Source organism: Pristis pectinata, chromosome 6 (genome assembly GCF_009764475.1).
Source record: "Pristis pectinata isolate sPriPec2 chromosome 6, sPriPec2.1.pri, whole genome shotgun sequence".
Taxonomy (NCBI): domain Eukaryota; kingdom Metazoa; phylum Chordata; class Chondrichthyes; order Rhinopristiformes; family Pristidae; genus Pristis; species Pristis pectinata.
Genome location: NC_067410.1, coordinates 58541265 through 58561144, shown reverse-complemented (window position 1 = coordinate 58561144; position 19880 = coordinate 58541265). Strand labels below are relative to the sequence as shown.

The following is a 19880-nucleotide window of genomic DNA, read 5'->3' as shown; positions in this document are numbered from 1 at the left end:
GGAGGTGGGGTGGGCACAAGGTGGTGATAGGTAGATGCAGTTAAGAGATAGTGATAGGCAGGTGCGGGGGAGGTGGGGAGAGCAGATCCACCGGGGGATGGATCAAAGGCAAGGAGAGTAAGGAAAAAAGGTAGGAAAAAAAAGAGGCTAGAAAAGGGAAGAAAAGCAGCAGCATGGTGTGGGGATTACCTAAAGTGGGAGAATTCAATGTTCATGCCATTAGGCTACAAGGTTCCAAGATAGAAAATGAGGTGATGTTCCTCCAGTTTGCACTTGGAATTCTCCTGGCAGTGGAGGAGGCTGAGAACTGACATATCTGTGATAGTGTGGGAGGAGTTGAAGTGACTGGTAACGGAGAGGTGCAGATCGCAGTTGTGGACAGAGCGCAGGTGCTCTGCAAAACGGTCACCTAGTCTGCGTTTGGTCTCACCAATGTAGAGGAGGCCACACTTGAAGCACCGAATGCAGTAGATGATATTAAGGGAGGTGCAGGTGAATCTCTATCTCACCTGAAAGGACTGTCCCTGGAAGGTGGTGCTGTAGGGGCAGGTGTTGCACCTATAGTGGGGGCAGTGGAAAGTTCCCAGGGTGAGAGCAGCATGGGTGGGCGGAGGAGGGAGGAGTGAACTAGGGAGTCACGGAGAGCGCAGTCCCTGTGAAAGGCAGAAAGGGGTGGGGAGGGGAAGATGGGAGGTAGTGGGGTCCCATTGGAGATGGTGTAAGTGGTGGAGAATGATGTGTTGGATACGTAGGCCGGTGGGATGAAATGAAGGACAAGGGGGACCCTATCCCTGTTGGGTCTGGGAGGGGTGGGGGTGAAGGCAGAAGTGCGAGAAATGGCAGAGATATGATGCGAGTTCTCTTGACAACAGTCCGGGGGGGAGCCCCAGTTAGAAAAGAAGTTGGACATCTCGGACATTCTGGAGTGGAAAGCCTCAGCATGGGAGCAGATGTGGCGCAGGCAGAGAAATTGAGAAAAAGGGATCGCATCCTTCCAAGAGACAGGGTGGGAGGAACTGTAAATCGAGGTAGCTGTGGGTGTCAGTGGGTTTGTAGAAGATGTCAGTGGATAAAGAATCTCATGTGATGGAAATGGAAAGATCGAGGAAGGAGAAAGGCGTCAGAGACAGTCCAAGTGAATTGGAGAGCAGGGTGAAAACTTGTGGCGAAATTTATGAAACTGTCAAGTTCTGCACAGGTACGAGAGGTGACACCAATGCAGTCATCAATATAGTGCAGAAAGTTGAGAAATGGGGCTGGAGTAGGCTTGGAACAGAGACTGTTCAACGTAGCCAAAGAGGCAGGCATAGCTGGGGCCCATGTGAGTGCCCATAGCTACGCCTTTGGTTTGTAGAAACTGAGAGGAATCAAAAATGAAGTTGTTTAGGGCGAGGACAAGTTCAGCCAGATGGAGGAGAGTGTTAGTGGAAGGGGACTGGTTCTATCTCTGGTCAAGAGAGAAGCAGAAGGCAGTGAGGCCATCATGATGGGGAATGGAGGTATATAGGGACCGGATGTTCATGGTGAAGATGAGGTTGTGTGTGCTGGAGAACTTAAAGCTACGGAAGAGCTGGAGAGTGTGTGATATGTCACGGACGTAGGTGGGAAGGGATTGGACCGAGGGGGGACAGGATAACACCCAGGTACGAGGATATAAGCTCTGTGGGGCAAGAGCATGAAGAGACAGTCTGCTGGGACAGTCCTTCTTGCAGATTTTGGGGAGGAGATAGAAGCGGGGCAGTCCCAGGTTGTGGGACTATCATGTTGGTAGCTTTGGTGGGGGGGGGGGGGGGGGCGAGGTGGGAAAGAGGGGGAAAAAGAAAGAGGCAGATCTCCCGAGGTGATGAGGTCAGTGATGGTGCAGGAGATAATGTCCTGGTGGTCCTTGGTGGGGTCATGGTTCAGGGGTTGTTAGGAGGAAGTGTCCGAGAGTAGTGATAAACAGTTATACAGTATATTCACACTGAAGGCTGGTGGATTGTGGGGTCCCCAGCAGTCACTGTTAGGATTAGTGAGAGTATGTAAGGTAAAATTTCCAGCTTTGCAGATGACAAAGCTTGCTATAGAAGATAACTGATGGCAAGAAGAGAAACAGGTTGAGGGTATGGGTAGACATGCAGGTGAAACAATGCAGAGAAATGTGAAGTAGCAGACTTCAGCAGGAAGGATAGAGACAATACAGATTAAATGGCATAGTTCTAAAGTGAGTGCAGGAACACAGGGTCTTTGAAGGTGGAGGGCATTTTCAGAGTGGTAAGTGAAGCATATGGGACTCCTGAGGTTTATAAACAGGGTCATAGTGTACAAAGACAGACATGCTGAACCTGCGTTAAACACTGCTTAGGCCACAACTGAAATAGTGTGTCCACATCTGGTTACCACAGTCAAGAAGGTCCAATGGGGTGCAGAAAAGATTTACCAAAATTGCTCCATGAATGAGGGATTTCAGCTCTAAGATTAGACTGGAGAAGCTGTAGTTGCTACTCTTGGAGCAGAGGTTCAGGGCAATTTGGTGGCGGTGTACAAGATTATGAAGGGTAATCAGAGGGAAGCTGTTCCCACAAGAGGACTGGCACACAGATTAAAAATTTTGGCAACAGATAGAAGGTGGGCACGAGGAAAACAAAACAAGACTGCCTACTCCATTATTAAAATTAATGTAGACTTCCATTAGTTTTGAATAACCCATCAGCTTCAATAAGACTTGCTTCGGTATCATTGTTCAGGGACCTCTCTCCCTCCTAATCATTTTGGAACCAAGGCAATTTGTAAAAAAATCAAAATTGCTCTGACAACTAAAGATACACTTTTTTTTAAAAAAAGCTCTCTGCAAATACCAGCTTTGATAGGCAATCCAACACTTCCTTTGGACAGAATTTCTTGTTGAGTTTTAAACAAATGGAACAATTTGCAGAGTGCACCAACATTCAGACCATCAGGGCCTGCACTGGAAACAGTACTGGCTGCTAACATGTACACCTGTCCTCACATGCAAGTGGAAAAATATCATACAAAAACAAATCATTTCAAGTTAAATCTTTATAAGAAAAATGCAGTAAGTTAAATCAATGAATGAGCATTAAGTTTTCATGGACTTCAACATCACAGATGTTCCATAGACTTGGCAGATCTCTTCCATGACCTTTAAATACAAGTCCATGATGACAGAAGAGGAACGGCCTTTCCTTTAACATTAAGTGAGCACAACAGAACATAAACAGTGATGCTTCACAATGAAGTTAAAGGCCCAACTTGGGAATTAGATAATACTGTACGTACTGCTACATTTTACATGCATTAAAAACAGAACTGTGGTCTGCTAACACTACTTTTAAAAACTGCTATTAAGATATTTAGAGCATTGTTGAATTTCTTGATGTCGCAAGATGCTGTATCTGCTCAAGTGCAGCTGCCAGTACATAGATACACAGCTGCAGCCTTGGAAGCCAGCCCTCAAGTGTTGAGCACAAGTAGCACTCTTCCACCTTCTGGAGAGTGCTGCTTTTTGAAGCAAGGCCGGAGCAGTGATTAGAGCAGGGAGAGTGGGGTGCAGAACACTACCCATTGGAAGGATGCTCTTTGTGCTAGGGGACCATGGAGACCATCTCAGACTACAGCCAGGCACTTCTGCCAGGGAGGTGTCTATTAGGACTAACAGTCCTAGGAAGAAATACCATGATCTCACAAGACTGATGAAACCAAAGTCCTCAGTACTTAATACTTCTTTATAACATCTGTAGCATTTACATTCATCCCCATTCAGACTCTACTCACTTTTCCTTGCATTTTATCTCATCCACACACAGTGATACTCACCCCTACATTCCCAAATCCTTCCTGCATGGTTACCCCCAAACCCCTCCGCACAGAGCCATTCTCAAACTCACCATTTTCTCTCTTTCACACAGTTTCCAAATACTTTCTTTTTCTTCCTTGAGCATACCACCAAACCTTTCTGCCTCTTGTCCACACAGATGTGCACCCACACATCCCTCTCTCATCAGGCTTTGCTGCCACTAGCAGCTGATTCTTCCTTTAGATCGAAAACACCTTGTTACATTCGGTGGATTTATTGAATCTTATTAGAGGATGGCTTTGAGCTACAAGTCTACAAAGTGGTCACTCTCCATTTAGGCACACACCCTGACAAGCTTCAAAACACCACTGTTTTACTACCATGAGATGGCACTAGATGGTGACACATCACTTATTCTTTTTTTATATATTTATTTACAAATATTTTGATTTCATCATTCCATACGGCAGAATTTATACTGCCAGTGTGCCAATGAATCTAAATAAATTTAGATAGTGTCCATAAAATTTAAAGTACTTTTCAACAGAAACTATTATACTTTAAAAAATAAAATTTCAACACTTGTATACATGTTGTTGGATTGAAAACATCTACTCCAGCACAAGTGCACAGAATGTTTCATTTGGCAAGTTGCTCCCCAAGATCTGGTCATCACTGGTCTCGTCACTGGCCATTTCCTCCACTTCTGCTCTCACTCTTCTCATCCTACCCACAGGATGCTGCTCCACTTGTCCCCTCCTTCCACCCGACTAGGCTCCATGTTCAATGGATCATCCTTGTAATTTCCATCCCCTTCACCAAACACACCCTCTCATCCCTTCCTTTTTCAATATTCCAAAGGAATCATTCCCTCTAACTCCCTGATTTACTCTTCCAACATCACCAGCATCCACTTCCCTTCTGAAGGCATCTTCCCATATGACAATGGGAGAAACAACACCCACCCTTTTATCTTTCCTTCTCACAAACCAGGGACCCAATAGTCCTTCCAGATGAAGAAACAATTCACTCCCACTTCAAAGTTAGGTGCCCAGTACATGACCTCTTCTACAATGGAAACATAAAATGCACAATGGATAACCACTTTGCCGAACATCTCCACTCTGTACTTAAAGATGACCCTGAGCCTCCAGTCACCTCTAACTTTAATTCTCCATCCACTTCCACACCAGTCTGTCTCTTCCAGTTCTTAACACTGTCCCAGTGAATCCCAAAGCAAGCTTCAGAAACAACTTCTGAACCTCTGCCAGTTCTGACGGAACGTCTTTGACCTTAAGCGTTAACTCTGGTTTCTCTCCCCAGAGATGGTGCCTGACCTTCAGGGTATTTCCAACATTCTTTCATTTCACATTTTTAGCAGCCACAGTGTTTTGTGTCTCACAAATGCCACCTCAACCTTTTTTCTTCTTTCCCTTGCTCTCGTTCTTCTTCTGTTTACATTTCCATTCAGATCAGCTGCGATTAATAAGTCATGTTCTCTGAACATACAAGGGTATTTAATATTTAGGAAGGAGAGGCAGAAAGGGAAGTGAGGTAGCACTATTAATATGGAACATTAGTTCAGTAGTGAGAAATTATCTTGGCTCTGTAGATGTAGGATTAGTAAGGGTTTGGGTGGAGCTACGAAATAACAAAGGGCAAAAAACACTGCTAAGTGAGATTCATTTATAGGCTGTCAAATAGTAGTTGTAATATTGGCCATAAAATTAGGGGTAATATAGTAATGGGGGTAAGGCAAGCTTTACAGACTAGACAAGTCAAATTAGCGATAGTAGGGTGAAGGTCCAATTTATGGAAAGAATATTGGATGTCTTTCTAGATTAGAACTGTATATTGAGGAACCAGAGAAAAGGCTGTTTTACATCTAGTAATGAGGAAGGGTTAATATTAACAGTCTTGTTGCAAAGGAAGCTCTCAGGAAGAGCGACCATAACATCAATCTGAAACTTGTGTTTTGTATCTAAACAAAACAAGCTACAAAGCATCAGGGGCAATTTGGCTGTGGTTAATTGGGAATACTTTAATACATAGAACAGTGGACTACGAAATAACATACAATTTTCAGAAAAAAGTTCTTAAACACAAAAAGAAACAAAATGAAGAAAGGTCTCTCTGTCTGACAAGAAACTGAAGAGAAATCAAAGGAAGAGTTCACAAAGTTGCCAGAAAAAGGAGTAAGCCTGAAAACTGGGAGTATTTTAGAACTCAAAGGAAGAACAAGAAATTGATTTAAAAAGAAGGAAAATTGAATATGACAGTAAACTGACAAGACACAAAAGCAGACTGCAAGAGCTTCTATAGATATGTAAACAGGAAAAGACTAGCCAGGATAAATGTGGGTCCCTTATACACAAAAACAGGACGTTTTCTTTAACTATATAGGGAATAAGGCAAGGGAAGTGAAACATTGTGTCTGCCTTCATAGAAAACACTAAAGAGTTGCCAGAAATTAATTAGAGTACCAAGAATGTGGATACAAGTCAGTCAGAGAGGTAAAGCAGGGAAACAGGCTCTTCAGCCCATCAAATCCACACTGACTGTCAACAACCCATTTATATTAATCTTACCCTAGTCCATTTCATTCTCCCCACATTCTCATCAAGTCCAAACCCCCCCCAAGATTCTACCACTCACCTACACACCAGGGGCAATTTACAGCAGCAATTAATGTACACCTGCACGTCTTTGGAATGTGGGAGGAAACCAGAGTACCGGGAGGAAACATGGTCACAGGGAGAATGTGCAAACTCTACCACAGGTCAAGATTGAATCCAGGTTGCTAGAACTAAGAGACAGCTCCACTGGTACAAGTAAAATAGAAGTGTACAAGTTGGCGAGACTTCAAGCCGAAAATTCTCAAGGACTCAATTATCTACATTCCAGTTTTGACAGAGGTATCTACAGAGATAGTGACGTCCTACTTAATATGAAAGGAAAACAGGGATCTAACGACCTGCTAGCCTAACATCAGCAGTACAGAAATTTGGAAACTATAATGGATGATGTAATAACAGAACACCTAGAAAAGATGATGGGACCGAGCGGAGTGAACAGGGATGTTATGAAGGGAAGATTATGTTTGACTAATCTATTATAGCTCTTTGAGGATGTGACTAGTCGAATAGAAAAGGAGAAAATCAGTGCATGAAAGTTCATAAGATTTTCGGAAGGTTTTGAATAAGTTGCCATAGAAAAGATTGGTCAGCAAGGTTGGAGCACACAGAATCGGGGGTAATATACTCAAATGAAGTGAGAATTCGTTAAAGAGTAGAGTGAGAATAAATAGATTATTCTTAGGTTAGAAGGCTGTGACTAAACAGATACTGCAAAAATCAATGCTTGGGTCCAGCGATTCACAATCTATAACAGTACATTGGCTGAGGAGGCAATATGTCATATTTCCAAATTCGCTGATTTTGGAAATATGATAGTGGGATTGTGATCAGGTAGGAAGATGGATAGGCGAGTCAAGAGCATACAGACAAAATAAGTGCATGGTAGATGGAATACAATGTGAAAAAAAATGCAAGATCAACCACTCTAGTGCACAAGGAGAAAAGCAGAGAATTTTAGTTTCAAATGGTGATGGACTGGGAAGTGCTCAATGTGATCTGCGTCCCCTTAAATATAAGTCACTGAAAGCTAACATGCAGGTACAGCAAGTCATTAGGAAGGTCCCCTTTTACAAGAATTTGAGTACAGGAGGAAAGGAGTCTTACTACAAATTTAGAAAAATCTTTGATGAGACTGCACCTGGAGTATTGTGTAGAGTTTTGGTCACCCAGCCTAAAGTGTACCATGAAACTTCACCAGATTCCTCACGAAACAAATATGCTGAAAATACTCAGTAGGTCAGGGAGCATCTATGGAGAAAGAAACAAAGTTAGTGTTTCAGGTTATTGACCCCTCATCCTGCATGAAAGGTCGTCAACCCAAAATGTTTACCTAGTTTCTCTTTTCACAGATGCTGCTTGACCTGCTGAGTATTTCCACATTTTCTGTATTAATTGCTGTACATTAAGGCTTGGTTGAGTGGCAACATTCTTGTTCCACTGTAAGGGATGTGGTGCCACTTGTCAACTCACCATTGGCTTCAGATAACTGAACCACTTTCAATTTTCCCCAGGAGGTGACACCTCCTCCTGCTTTGTATCCCCTTCTTGTAGCTTTCTGCCATTGTTCCTATTTGTAGCTGTATGGTTAATAGCTAAACCTTTGAGCATGATAGGAGAAGAACTCAATTTGCATGAACTCGCTAGACTGGTATAAAGAGGAAGCGCAACTAGACAGCTGACTCAACTCAGCTAACTAAGCCGCTTGTGAAAGGTTGCTCAACCTCGATGGAGGCCCAGTCACTAAACTAAGGATGGAAGGGGAACAATGGTACAGATGCATCTTGTTTACCCAGCCCTTCAATGACTAACCTCAGAGTCATGAGGTCCCAGACAGGGGTATGTCAATGAACCTTCTAGAAGGTCAGAAGAATCCATGTAAAAGAGGGGCCTTCAAGGACACTGGTGGCAACAGGAAGATGCAAAAATAATTGAGCATAACCCAGATAGTTTTGGCCTTCGTTGTGAAGAGATCCAATGCCTTACTTCCCCAAGGTCTATCCAATACCTCATATTCATGCAAAATCCTCCTGCTGGCTTGACTCCATAGAACAATACACATTATATTTTTGCATGAAGTCATTTATTGGTTCAGTACAGTGATTCACAAGCTCGCCCCAAAGCAGCTAGTCACTTGGTATAGCATTTCTCTTCTATGAGTTTGTCCTTCCACTTAAAGTACTCCTCGTCATATTCTGTAGCTTCTGGCAAGTCATATTATGACTGAGCTATCAAGCAGCTTTTAAAATGGACATTCTCTCCCTTGGTACCCTCCATACCACCCACACTCTCTCCCACATTCATGCTGCTTCTATAACACCATCTAACCCCCTTTTGCATTGTTTGTCACACACATTGGCAATGATTCAACCACTATACCAGTGACTCAGCCATTGACTTAACACCATATTGCCCTTCTCCCCATCAATCCCCCACACCAGACATTTCCCAGTTTCAAATGCAGTCCAACTGTGCCACATGTCCTCTACAGGTCTCAATTGCTACTTCTTTCAAACCAAAGATGGAAGGAGCATGCAACTGGCCAGCAGTTCGGAGAGGAGCCACTGTGGAAGCCTTGTTGAACCCCACTTTTATTTAAGTTTATAATTATCATAATTAATTTTAATTATTTAAAAATGTCAGATATGCAAGCTCCAAACATAGGGGAGCTGAGGGTGTCTGCAACCTCACAGGTGCGGCTTTATTCCCCTGTTCCACAGCCTCGTTCGTCATTACAGCTAAATTTTCCTGCAGAGAGCATGCCCATATGCAGGAGGTCTCAAATACAAGCACTGTCAATGAATCAAGCCTTTTCAGATCAGTAGGAAAGAATACCTAGCCATTATGGAGAAGGAACAAATGGCTAATTACGCACATCATTGAGTTAAACTTGCCCAGTTGGACACCCATACAGTATCACAATTGCTACCCCTTACAAACCAAGGTTGGGAGGAACATGCAGCTGGCCAGCAGTTCGGACAATATTGCAGACAAGACCATTGGGTGGGTACTCTGTCCGGCCCATCACGTGAACTCCACAAGGTGAAGATGTGTGGAGCTTGGAGAGAGGAAAAGATTCAAAGATGTTCTCAAAGCCTCCTTGAATAAATGCAATATGTCTATCGACTCCCCGAATCTGTCCCATGACCACTCAGTGGAGCAGCAGCAGCCAGGATTTTTAAAGAGAACCTCTAGCTATGCACTGGGAGCTCACACAGGCCCTACAATAGCAGTAATGGGAATGAATTACCTCTATGCTACCTACCCACCAGACAGCACTACTTAAATTACATACCACATCACAGGAGGCAGTAATAAACCAATACCAATACCATGGGGTCCATGCCAGCTCCCAGTAGAGCAATTCCATCAGTCCCATCCTATTTCCCTGTAACCCTGCAACTTATCCACCAACTTTCCCACTTGCCTACACCAAGGGATAATTTACAGCAGCCAACTAACCTACCAGCGAGTCTTCAGGATGTGGGAGGAAACCAGAGCACCCAGGGGAAACCGACGTTGTCGCTGGGAGAATGTGCAAACTCTGGACCCGTGCAGAGGAGCCATCCTGAGTCCCTGGAGACACGAGTTAGCAGCACTAATTGCTGCACCACTCTGCCATTTCTATATATCACCCAATATCCACCCTTCAGGACAATATGGCACCTGACAGGAGGCAGACAGCTGTGACCCTTAGAGTGAAGAAGTTACAAAGGGTGCCAGCCTTCTTTGAATTGATCATGGAAAAATTCCTACATTGGTCGACTTCATGTTGTACACTGAGTGAAAAGACCTGTTTGCAAGCAATAGACAAATAAAATATTGGTCTTTAAAGCAAAGAGGATAGAGTACAAGAGTAGGGAAGTCTTTCCACAATTGTACAAGGGGTTGGTGAGAGTGCACTTGAAGCACTGCGTAGGGTTATAAAGAGGAGCTCTGAAGGCTACACGAGTGCAGTTTATGTGTACTTGTACTTTAGGCAAGCCTGCAAGTCTAGCAAATCCCCAAGTACAGGACATCAGATTGCAATTTTAGTGCAATATGAATGATTGATTACAGAATACCTCCTGAGGGCTAAGGGAAAAGAAGATGATGTCTCACCCTGCAAGTGGAAAGACCAAAGAAAAAACAAAAATGTTGGAAATCTGAAATAAAGAGAAAATGCTGGAAATACTCAAAGTCAGGCTGCATTTGTGGGAAGAGTGTTTCCAGCATTTTCTGGTTTAATTATTAAAGTTTCATCTTGTCATTCAGAAGTTGGGTGACCTTTCCAAAGCAGCAGTAAGCAGCAAACTGAGATGTGGCATAGTCCGCCATAGCAACCTGAATGTCCCAAGGGGAGAAAGCACAAGGTGATGACAATTTTGGCTGAGAGAGCAGCCTAGTCACACCTGAGGCTCCATTTCAGGTCAAGGCATCAAGTAGTCTTGAACTGTATATACAATGTTGTTCAGAAGAGTGTAGCTATGAACATGAGTGAAAATCAAAAATCTGCAGGTACTGGAAGAGAATGTATTGGAATGCTGATATGGGATTGGGTGTCTTCATCTTGGTGATGAAACTTTCTACACCCACTGTCACTTGGTCCCCATGAGTGCCTGTAGTACCATAAAGGCCAATGTTGTTGTTTCTTTGTCATCCAACAACCATTAAATCTAGATAAATACTCTTTGGAAGCAAACTCAGGAGGGCATAAATGTCATTGAAGACACAATGGAGTTAAATGTGAGCAGTCTATAATGAAATCAGTGTGGTAGTAGAATGCAGTGGAAGAATCTGGCCAAAAACATATTACGGCCCTTTAAATAGCAAGATTCATGGGAAACAGCATTAGTTGTTCTGCAGGTACCACCAGATTCAAGAACAGCTTCCATCCCAATGTTATAACACTCTTGAAGGGATCTCTTGTACCATGAAGATGAACTCTTGACCTCACAACCTACTGCATTGTAGCCCTTGTACCTTATTGTCTATTGGACTGCACTCTCTCTAACTGTAACTAACACTGTATTCTGTTATTGCTTTTCCCTTTGTAGTACCTTGATGTACTTGTATTTGGAATGATCTGTATGGGTGGCATGCTAAACAATGTTTTTGCACTGTATCTTGGTACACATGACAATAAACCATTTACCAATCGCTCTTCTTCAAACCAGTCAGGTTGAAACACAACCAAAACAAAATCACACTGTAAAGCAATAAACACATCCTGCACATATCTTGACATCACTGGAAAAATTTTGATGTTTCTAGCACAAATGAAAATTCCACAGCAATGTCAAAGTTGAATCTCCCCCAGGGTACTAAGAAGTACAAAAATCAGTGTAATATTACTGTACTCTGGTTTTAACTGCACAAGGCTATTTTGTTTATGTAGAATTGAGAGAACTATTTTCTTTAGGTCTACTATGTCAAACTGTAGATGAAATTGCTCACAGACAAATTCCAAGTCAAAATGGAACCATGCAAGATTTGGCTATTAGATTACTGTTACAGATTAGGTTGCTATTTGGTGAATGTCCCTTTAAGACATTGTGTGTGTGTGTGTGTGTGTGTGTGTGTGTGTGTGTGTGTGTGTGGCGTCATTATGACAACAGGAGATAACGACGTGCTGACGTTTTGGTTCAGTCAGAAAAGAGAGACACTGTCTGCTGGTCTCTGTATCGATGGATGAAAAACAATAACTGTGTCTGTCACTACAATCCACGTATGGATTTTTGGAATAATCCAGTGGAGTCCACTTTGTCGTTAACCGTAGAAGGAAACAGGTATTTTTGTGGATGGCCGCATCTCGAATGCCTTTCGGGGTGGCAGATGCTTCAGAACAAAGCAGTGGAGATCATCAGTGATTGAGGTGTTGTATGGGTTCCATCGTGGAACATTTGGATTTCGTAATTTCTCTCTATTCTCTCTCAACATTTTCTCTTCAGTCAGTGGTTTTGCAAAAGCCTTTGCTCAGGTTTCACCTTATGGCTTGCTGAACTGAACTTTGAGAACTATTCCTGAACCTGGAGTTTGGGAATTTGCCACACACACCTCAGGTTTAGTTTTGGGGGGGTTAATGTTTACTATCTAACATTTTTACCTTTAATATTCTAACATTTTTACTTTTGTTTTTCTTATTATCATAAGTAGTTATTAATAAAATAGTTTCTAACACTTATACACGACTCGGTGTGTTTCTTTTGTTGCTGGTACATAACATTACCTTATGTTGGCGCCGGAAGAGTGGTGCCACTTGCAGGCTACCCCCAGAACACACTACACAAAGGATGCATTTCATTGTGCATTTCAATGTACATGTGATTAATAAAGATATCTAATCTTATAAAAAATAGTACATCTTTAGCCTTGATTGTATATATATATATATATATATATATGCAATTATTAGATCAGATCAAAGGATTAGATTAGATACTAACCCGTAAATAATGTAGGAATGTACCTGAACAAAACCCAGACTCTAAGCCAAATCTCATTGTCAGTTTATTATATGATACGAAGTAACACAGAACCATCATGATATAAATACAAACATCATCCTGAATTATGTTGAGGTGTAATTACAGACTTTGTTCTGAATTATTTTGAGTATAATTATAGACTTTAGCATTAGGTTATTCAGAGGTGTGATTACATGCTACATAATAGATTAAAATGAAGACAATTACAGCCTTTCAATTGGGTTATACAGCAATGTGATTACTGACTTCACAGTCGATTACAATTTTAATGCAACGATGTTCGATGATAGATTTTGAGCTGAAATATAACATGGGTAATTACAACTTTTACATTAGATTATAATGAGTAATTCTGCATCTTCTATATTATAGAGATAATTACAGCTCTTCCACTGGGTTATAAAGGCAATTGCAAGATTCGAACTGAATTATGGGGCAATGATTATAGGTTTTGTGCTGACTTGTACTTTAGCATGGGATTGTAGCTCATTATAATGGGGTAATTGCAGGTTGGGCTGGATTACACAGAGGATTTTCCTTCTCTTGTTACAAGGGTAGTTACAGACATTATTCTGGATTATACAGAATAATATTTATTGTTTTCATGATAAGTTATTTGGAGGTATAATTACAGACCATGTATATTGAGATGAAGTTATACCCTCTACATTGAATCATACCAAAGAGTAATTACATATTTTGTATTAGATTATACAGACTTTATGATGGATTATAATGGGGCAATTAACATCCATACACTGGACGTGGTCTTTCCTGTGTATTGAGTTGTAATTACAGTATTTGCAACGTAGGTTCCTATGATCATTAGACCAAGTCATAAATTAATGACACAAGAAACTGGAGCAGAAGTAGGCTCTTGAACCTGCTCTGTTATTCTGCCTGATCTGACCTTGGTCTCAACTCTATTTCCCTACCTGTTTGCCATTCCCCTTGACTGCCCAATAGAACAAAAATCTGAACATAATCAAGGCTGGGCTGGACAATGGTTCAGGATCTACATCACTCTGTTTCATGATCCTGTGAGCAAAGAAATTCTTCCTCATCTCTGTCTTAAATGGGCAATCCCTTGTTATGAAACTACACCTCCTCTCCATTTCTTAGCTCCCCATAAGAGGAAGCATCCTAACATCCTACTTTACCATGCCACTTCAGATTTTACACCTTCCAATAAGATCACCTCATTCTTTAAACTGCAACATGTATAGGTCAAACCTTTCCTCATGAGTCAATCCCTTCATCCCAATTGTCAAACTGCTTGTGATATAAATAACGAGAACTGTACACAGTATTTCAAATGCAGTCTCACCAACACTCTGTTCAATTGTAGCAAGACTTCCCCCACTGTTACACAGACCATCCTGGGTAACAGACGGGTTCAGTTTTCATAGACATCCGTAAATCGATTTTGTTCACAAGTCTGAAAATACACAAAAATTACTTAATATGGTAACCATACCTCTACATCAAAAGCATCCAAGACTGATAAGAAAGGCCAATTACTAAATATGAAGAGAGGGAGGAAACTAGTTCTGTAAGAACAAATGTACATACATCAGACTTTTGAATTTAATATTATGGGAGCTTGTTCACATGTCCAGAACTCAGGCGTTCGTAACCCAGGGACATCCTCTGCATGAAAGGAGAATTTTCATTTGTTTTCATAATTACTTCTATTTGCATGGAACTTTCCATGTTTCATGGGTAAGGATGTCTTTTCGTAGAGTCAGTACCACAGCACAGAAACAGGCCTTTCAGCCCATCTAGTCCATGCCAACCTGATCTTCTGCCTAGTCCCATCTACTTGCACTCAGACCACATCCCTCCAAACCCCTCCCATCCATGTACCTATCCAAATTTCTCTAAAATGTTACAATTGAACCCACGTCTATAACTTCCACTGGCAGCTCGTTCCACACTCGCACCACCCTCTGAGTAAAGAAGTTTCCCCTCAGATTCCCCTTAAATATTTCACCTTTCCCCCTAAACCTGTGTCCTCTAGTTCTAGTCTTGCCTGACCTTAGGGTGAATGCATGCAGGCTTTTTTCCCCCCTATCTATACACCTCAATTTTGTATACCTCTAAGATCTCCCCTCGTTCTCCTGTGCTCCAGGGAATAAAGTCCTAACCTATTCAACCTTTCAACTCAGGTCCTCAAGTCCCGGCAACATCCTTGTAAATTTCTCTGCACTCTTTCAAGCTTATTGAAAATCTTTCCTGTAGGTAGGTTACTAGAACTGCAAACAATACTCTAAATTTGGCCTCACCAATGTCTTGAACAACTCCAACATAATTTCAGCAGAATTCTGAGCATCTCTCCATATAAACAATATTTTGCTCTTTTATATTTCTACCAGAACGATTAACCTCACATTTCCCCATATTATACTTCTGCTAAATTTCTGTCACTCACTAAACCTATCTACATTTCTTTCCAGACTGTCCTCCTTACAACTTGCTTTTCAAATATTTATATCATTAGTGTGGTTATTATGCACTTGGTCCCTTGATCATTAACATAGATTGTAAATATTTGAGGTCCCTACACTAGTCTGTGTGGCTACGACTCACTAAGCTGAAAAAAGCCCGTCCTGACTCCTCATTTTCTGATAGTTATCCAGTAATCACTCCCAATGCCAGGGGCTCTTATCGTGAGCAGTCAAGTTTTAGGTGCTCCCTATAAAATGCCTTCAGGATATCCAATTATGCTATATCTACTGGTTTCCCTTTATCCATCCTGTTGGTTTAATCATAAAGACAAAAAACACTAATAACTTTGTCAAATGCAATTTCCCCTTCATAACACAATCAAGCAGAGTCAACATTGTTTTATGATCTTCTTAGTGTCCTCAAACCATTTCCTTAATAGTGGATTCTGGCATTTTCCAATCCCTTTGTGTCCTACCTTTCTTCAAAAGAGGTGTAACATTTGCAAATTTCCAATCTGCTGGAACCATTCCACCATCTAGGGGAAAGCTCACAACCGATGCATCCACTTTTTACAAGCCCCAATATGCAGACCATCAGGTCCAGGAGTCTGGTCAGCTTCCAGTCCTATTAGTTTTCCTGATGCCTTTTTCCTGGTGATAGTGATTGTTTAACATTCCTCCGTTCCATTTACCCCTGATTTTCTTCTATTAGAATGTTTTTTCTGTGCCTTTCAGCACAAAAACATTTACAAGACATTTGTTTAAATTTTGCGTCACTTCCTTATTTCCCATTATTATTTCCAGAGGATTGTGTCCTAAAGGATATATATATATATATATATTGCACGCACACACACACACTTGTACAAGCTCTTACTGTTATACATTTTTCCTAGCTTACTTTAATTTATTTTCTCCTTTTTGTTTTAAATTAGCCTCCTTACATCAGTATTATTTCTCTGAAAGAGCACATCCCTCGCCTCACATCCCAGTATATTTATCTGTGACCCTGTAAATTCTTCATCCTCAAGTAACTGTGCAATTCCAATTTAAAAATTATTTATGGAATCAGCTTCCATCACTTCTCAGGCAGAGTGTTCCCAGACCCATGAATGAAAACATCCATCTCCCAGGTCTTTTGCCAATAATTTTATATCTCTGGTTATTGATCTACTTTCTAGTTTTTCCTCCATCTACTCTATCAAAACCTCTTGATGCCTTGAAAATCTGTACAGCTTCTCTCAATCATTTCTGTCTAACAGTCCCAACATTTTTACCTTATCTCATTAGTCGCCCAGGTTTCTATCTTTCCCTGCTAAAGCAAGAATTGTTCACATTTCTCCAACCGAGGCCAAATTACTGGATCATAAAGTTGGAGCACTAACTTGATCGATTCCTATAGCTATATGGCTTACTTGGTTTTGTAGAGCCACAGAAACAGGTCCTTTGGCCCCACCATGTCTATGCTGATCATGTGCTTTCCTGAACCACTTTTTTTTTACTTGCCTTACTGTGTTTAAGGGTCTGAGTATATACACACCATGATCAGTATTGTTGCCTCACAGCTCTAACGACAGGAATCCAACCTCCCATGCTGTCCGTTTGGAATTTACACATTCTCCCCAAGACTGTGCGGATTTCCTCAGGGTGCTCTGGTTTCCTCCCTTATTCCAAAAGGGACACTGGGCTGTGGGGGACCTGGCCGCTAAAGTGCCTCTAGAGTCAGTGGGTAGGAGGAGGATTGGGTTTCGGGTGTTAATGGAAACATGAGAGAGACTAGGTTACAGGGGAATAAATGGGGGAAAGGGATTGATCTGAGAGCTGGCATAGACTCAAGTGGTTTCAAAAGCAAGTGTGGGGAAAAAAGTAAACATTTCAAAAATGTGTGTCATTTATAATGTACTGCCTTTTCAAGATGCATCACTTCACCTCTCCTAACATTTGCCAGATTTTGCCCATTTCAATATGGTGAAGTCTATAATTACCCTCATGACAACTACTTTTCCCAAGTTCTGTAACCATCACAATTCTGCACCCTACATTCACCTATGAAAATAGAAAAGAGCAACGGATTCTCTACCTTTTCATTTCAATGAAACATTTCTCGTTTGTTCCCAGACATACATACTGCTTTCCATTCATCATAATGAGTTTTGCACTGCATTATAATGTAGTAGTAATTGTAGGGTTTGGACACTCATAACTGGATAATTACTGGTTTTAAAATGGATTATAATGGGGTAATTACAACAGTTGCCCTGGATTCTACTTGGGTATAATTACACTTCAATAGAGTTTAGCACAGAGATCATGGACATTGCACTTGATTATAGTAGTGTAACTAGAATTTCTGATGAATTATAATACAGTAGTTACATGTTTTATTTTTAACTGAGATATTACAAAGGTGGGATTACAGATCTCTGAATTTTAATGGAGATACTTCCTTTCTTTGTATTGGATTAAAACTTCATTGTTCTTCAATAGATTGTAGTGTATTGTGGTTTGCTGATGAAACAAAGAAGTGGAAAGGTCAAGCTCTGAGGAAGGCACAGAGTCAAAGGGATTTCATCATTTTAAGTGAGTGGGCAAAAAATGGCTGATGCAAGATAATGCAAGGTTATTCACCTTGGTAGGAAGAATAGAACAACAACGTATTGTTTAGGTTGTACAAGTACGTGTGAATAGAGAGATATGGACATACACAAATATTAGCATGCAGCAATTAAGAATGTAAAAAAAAATGTTGGCCTGTATTGCAAGGAATTCAAGTAAAAGAATAAGGAATTCTTGTTGGAACTCAAGAGGGCTTTGGTGAGACCAGAACTGGAATTCTGTACATAGTTTTGGTCCTTACTTCAGTTGGCAGAAATTTGCAATGGAAGTAGTTCAGAGGAGGTTCAAGCTTAGATGGTTATCTTAAGGGAGAGAGGAAAAAAAAAACCCAAATCGGTTGGACTTGCACCCTTTCCAGTTTAGAAAAGGGGCGACCTTTTGAAACATTGTGGAGTCTGCATGATCTGTGACCATGTGGTTTTCCTCCAGGTGCTCCAATTTCCTCCCACATCCCAAAGACATGCAGGTTGGTAGGTTAATTAACCACCATAAATTGCTCCTAGTGTATAGGAGAGTGATAGGACGTGGAGGGGGAGGTGTTGTTGAGAATGCGGGGAGAATAAAAATTGAAATTAATGTAGGATTAGTGTGAATGGGTGGCTGTCAGTGGGCATAAACTTGGTGGGCTGTTTCCTGCTATCTCTCTTTATGACTTTCAGATAATCTATGATCTTACTGAATATCAGAGCAGATTTGAGGGCTGTATGGCCTACTCCTAATTATCACATTTTTATAATGTTGATGATTAAAATATTCCAATTATTAAAATATATTCCCAAAGGCTTTATAGTGGATTACTATGGAATTCCTACAGATTCTGGATTGTAAATAATGGGGTAACTGTAATCTTTGGGTTAAAATGTGCTTACTGACAGGTTTGGCCTTTGTACCAGATTAAAATACATTCAGGTGCTTTGTACTAGATCAGAGATATCATTTTGATGCTTTAATGCAGATTATAAATGGAGGTGATTAGGATTGTCATTTTGGTTACATGTTTTACACTGGATTAATGCATGGTTAAGTATTTAGTGCTGGAACATAATAGGTGTAATTATAGATTTTATACAGGATTCGTCTGAAGATAATTATATCTTCCTACCAGGTCACATAAAGGAAATATTACAGTTTAAATTTTTTTTTTAATTTAAATTTTATTTACAGTGTGGTAATAGGCCCTTCCAGCCCAACAAGTCCACACCGCCCATTTTAAACCCAAATTAACCTACCCGTACATCTTTTTGAAATATGGGAGGAAACCGGAGCACCCAGAGGAAACATACGCAGACATCGGAGAATGTAAAAACTCCTTACAGACAGCGACGGGAGTCGAACCCCGATCGCTGGCGCTGTAATAACGTCGCGCTATACGAGATTGTATGAAGGAGTATATACAATGTGTGCAATAGATTATGATGGGGTTAACTACAGTTTTTAATGTTGGATTATATAGATTTAATTACAAGCTCATTACTGAATTATAGTGAGATGCAACTATAGCCTTTGAGTTGGTTTATAATGGAACAATTGCAGTTTCTGAACTGGATTATATGGAGGTAAAATGTATTAGATTATAATGTAAAGTATCATACTGGGACAGGTGATTATAGCTTGGTTAATGGAATACAAGGAGTCCTTTTGAAGGGTAGAGAGGGTGATAGATAATTTAGTACAAAATTGGTAATTATGCTTTTTGCTGGAAATATAATGGGTGTAATTGCATACTTAATACCTGATTACATAAAAATGGCCATTCTACTAGATAACACAGGTGTAAATACTGGTTTTGTAATGGATTATACTTGGGTGTAATTACAGATAATACCAGCTTTATATCTCATTATAGTGCAGACAATTACTGACTTCACACTGGATAATAATCAACGTCATTAGAAACTATCAATTGGATTAGAGGATTGAT

General features: G+C 40.9%; 1 protein-coding gene across 5 annotated transcripts in view; it reads right to left on the bottom strand.

The window, feature by feature from the left end:
- Positions 1–19880, bottom strand: part of LOC127571766 (AMMECR1-like protein) — a 65012-nt gene that overhangs the window by 28114 nt on the left and 17018 nt on the right. For 2 of the 5 annotated variants that reach the window (XM_052018459.1, XM_052018457.1), the window contains one exon: positions 7571–7680. The exons of the other annotated variants lie outside the window; for them this stretch is intronic. The gene's annotated coding sequence lies outside the window, so the exon portion shown is untranslated. The remainder of the gene's footprint in view (positions 1–7570; positions 7681–19880) is intronic. 5 annotated transcript variants of the gene reach the window in all.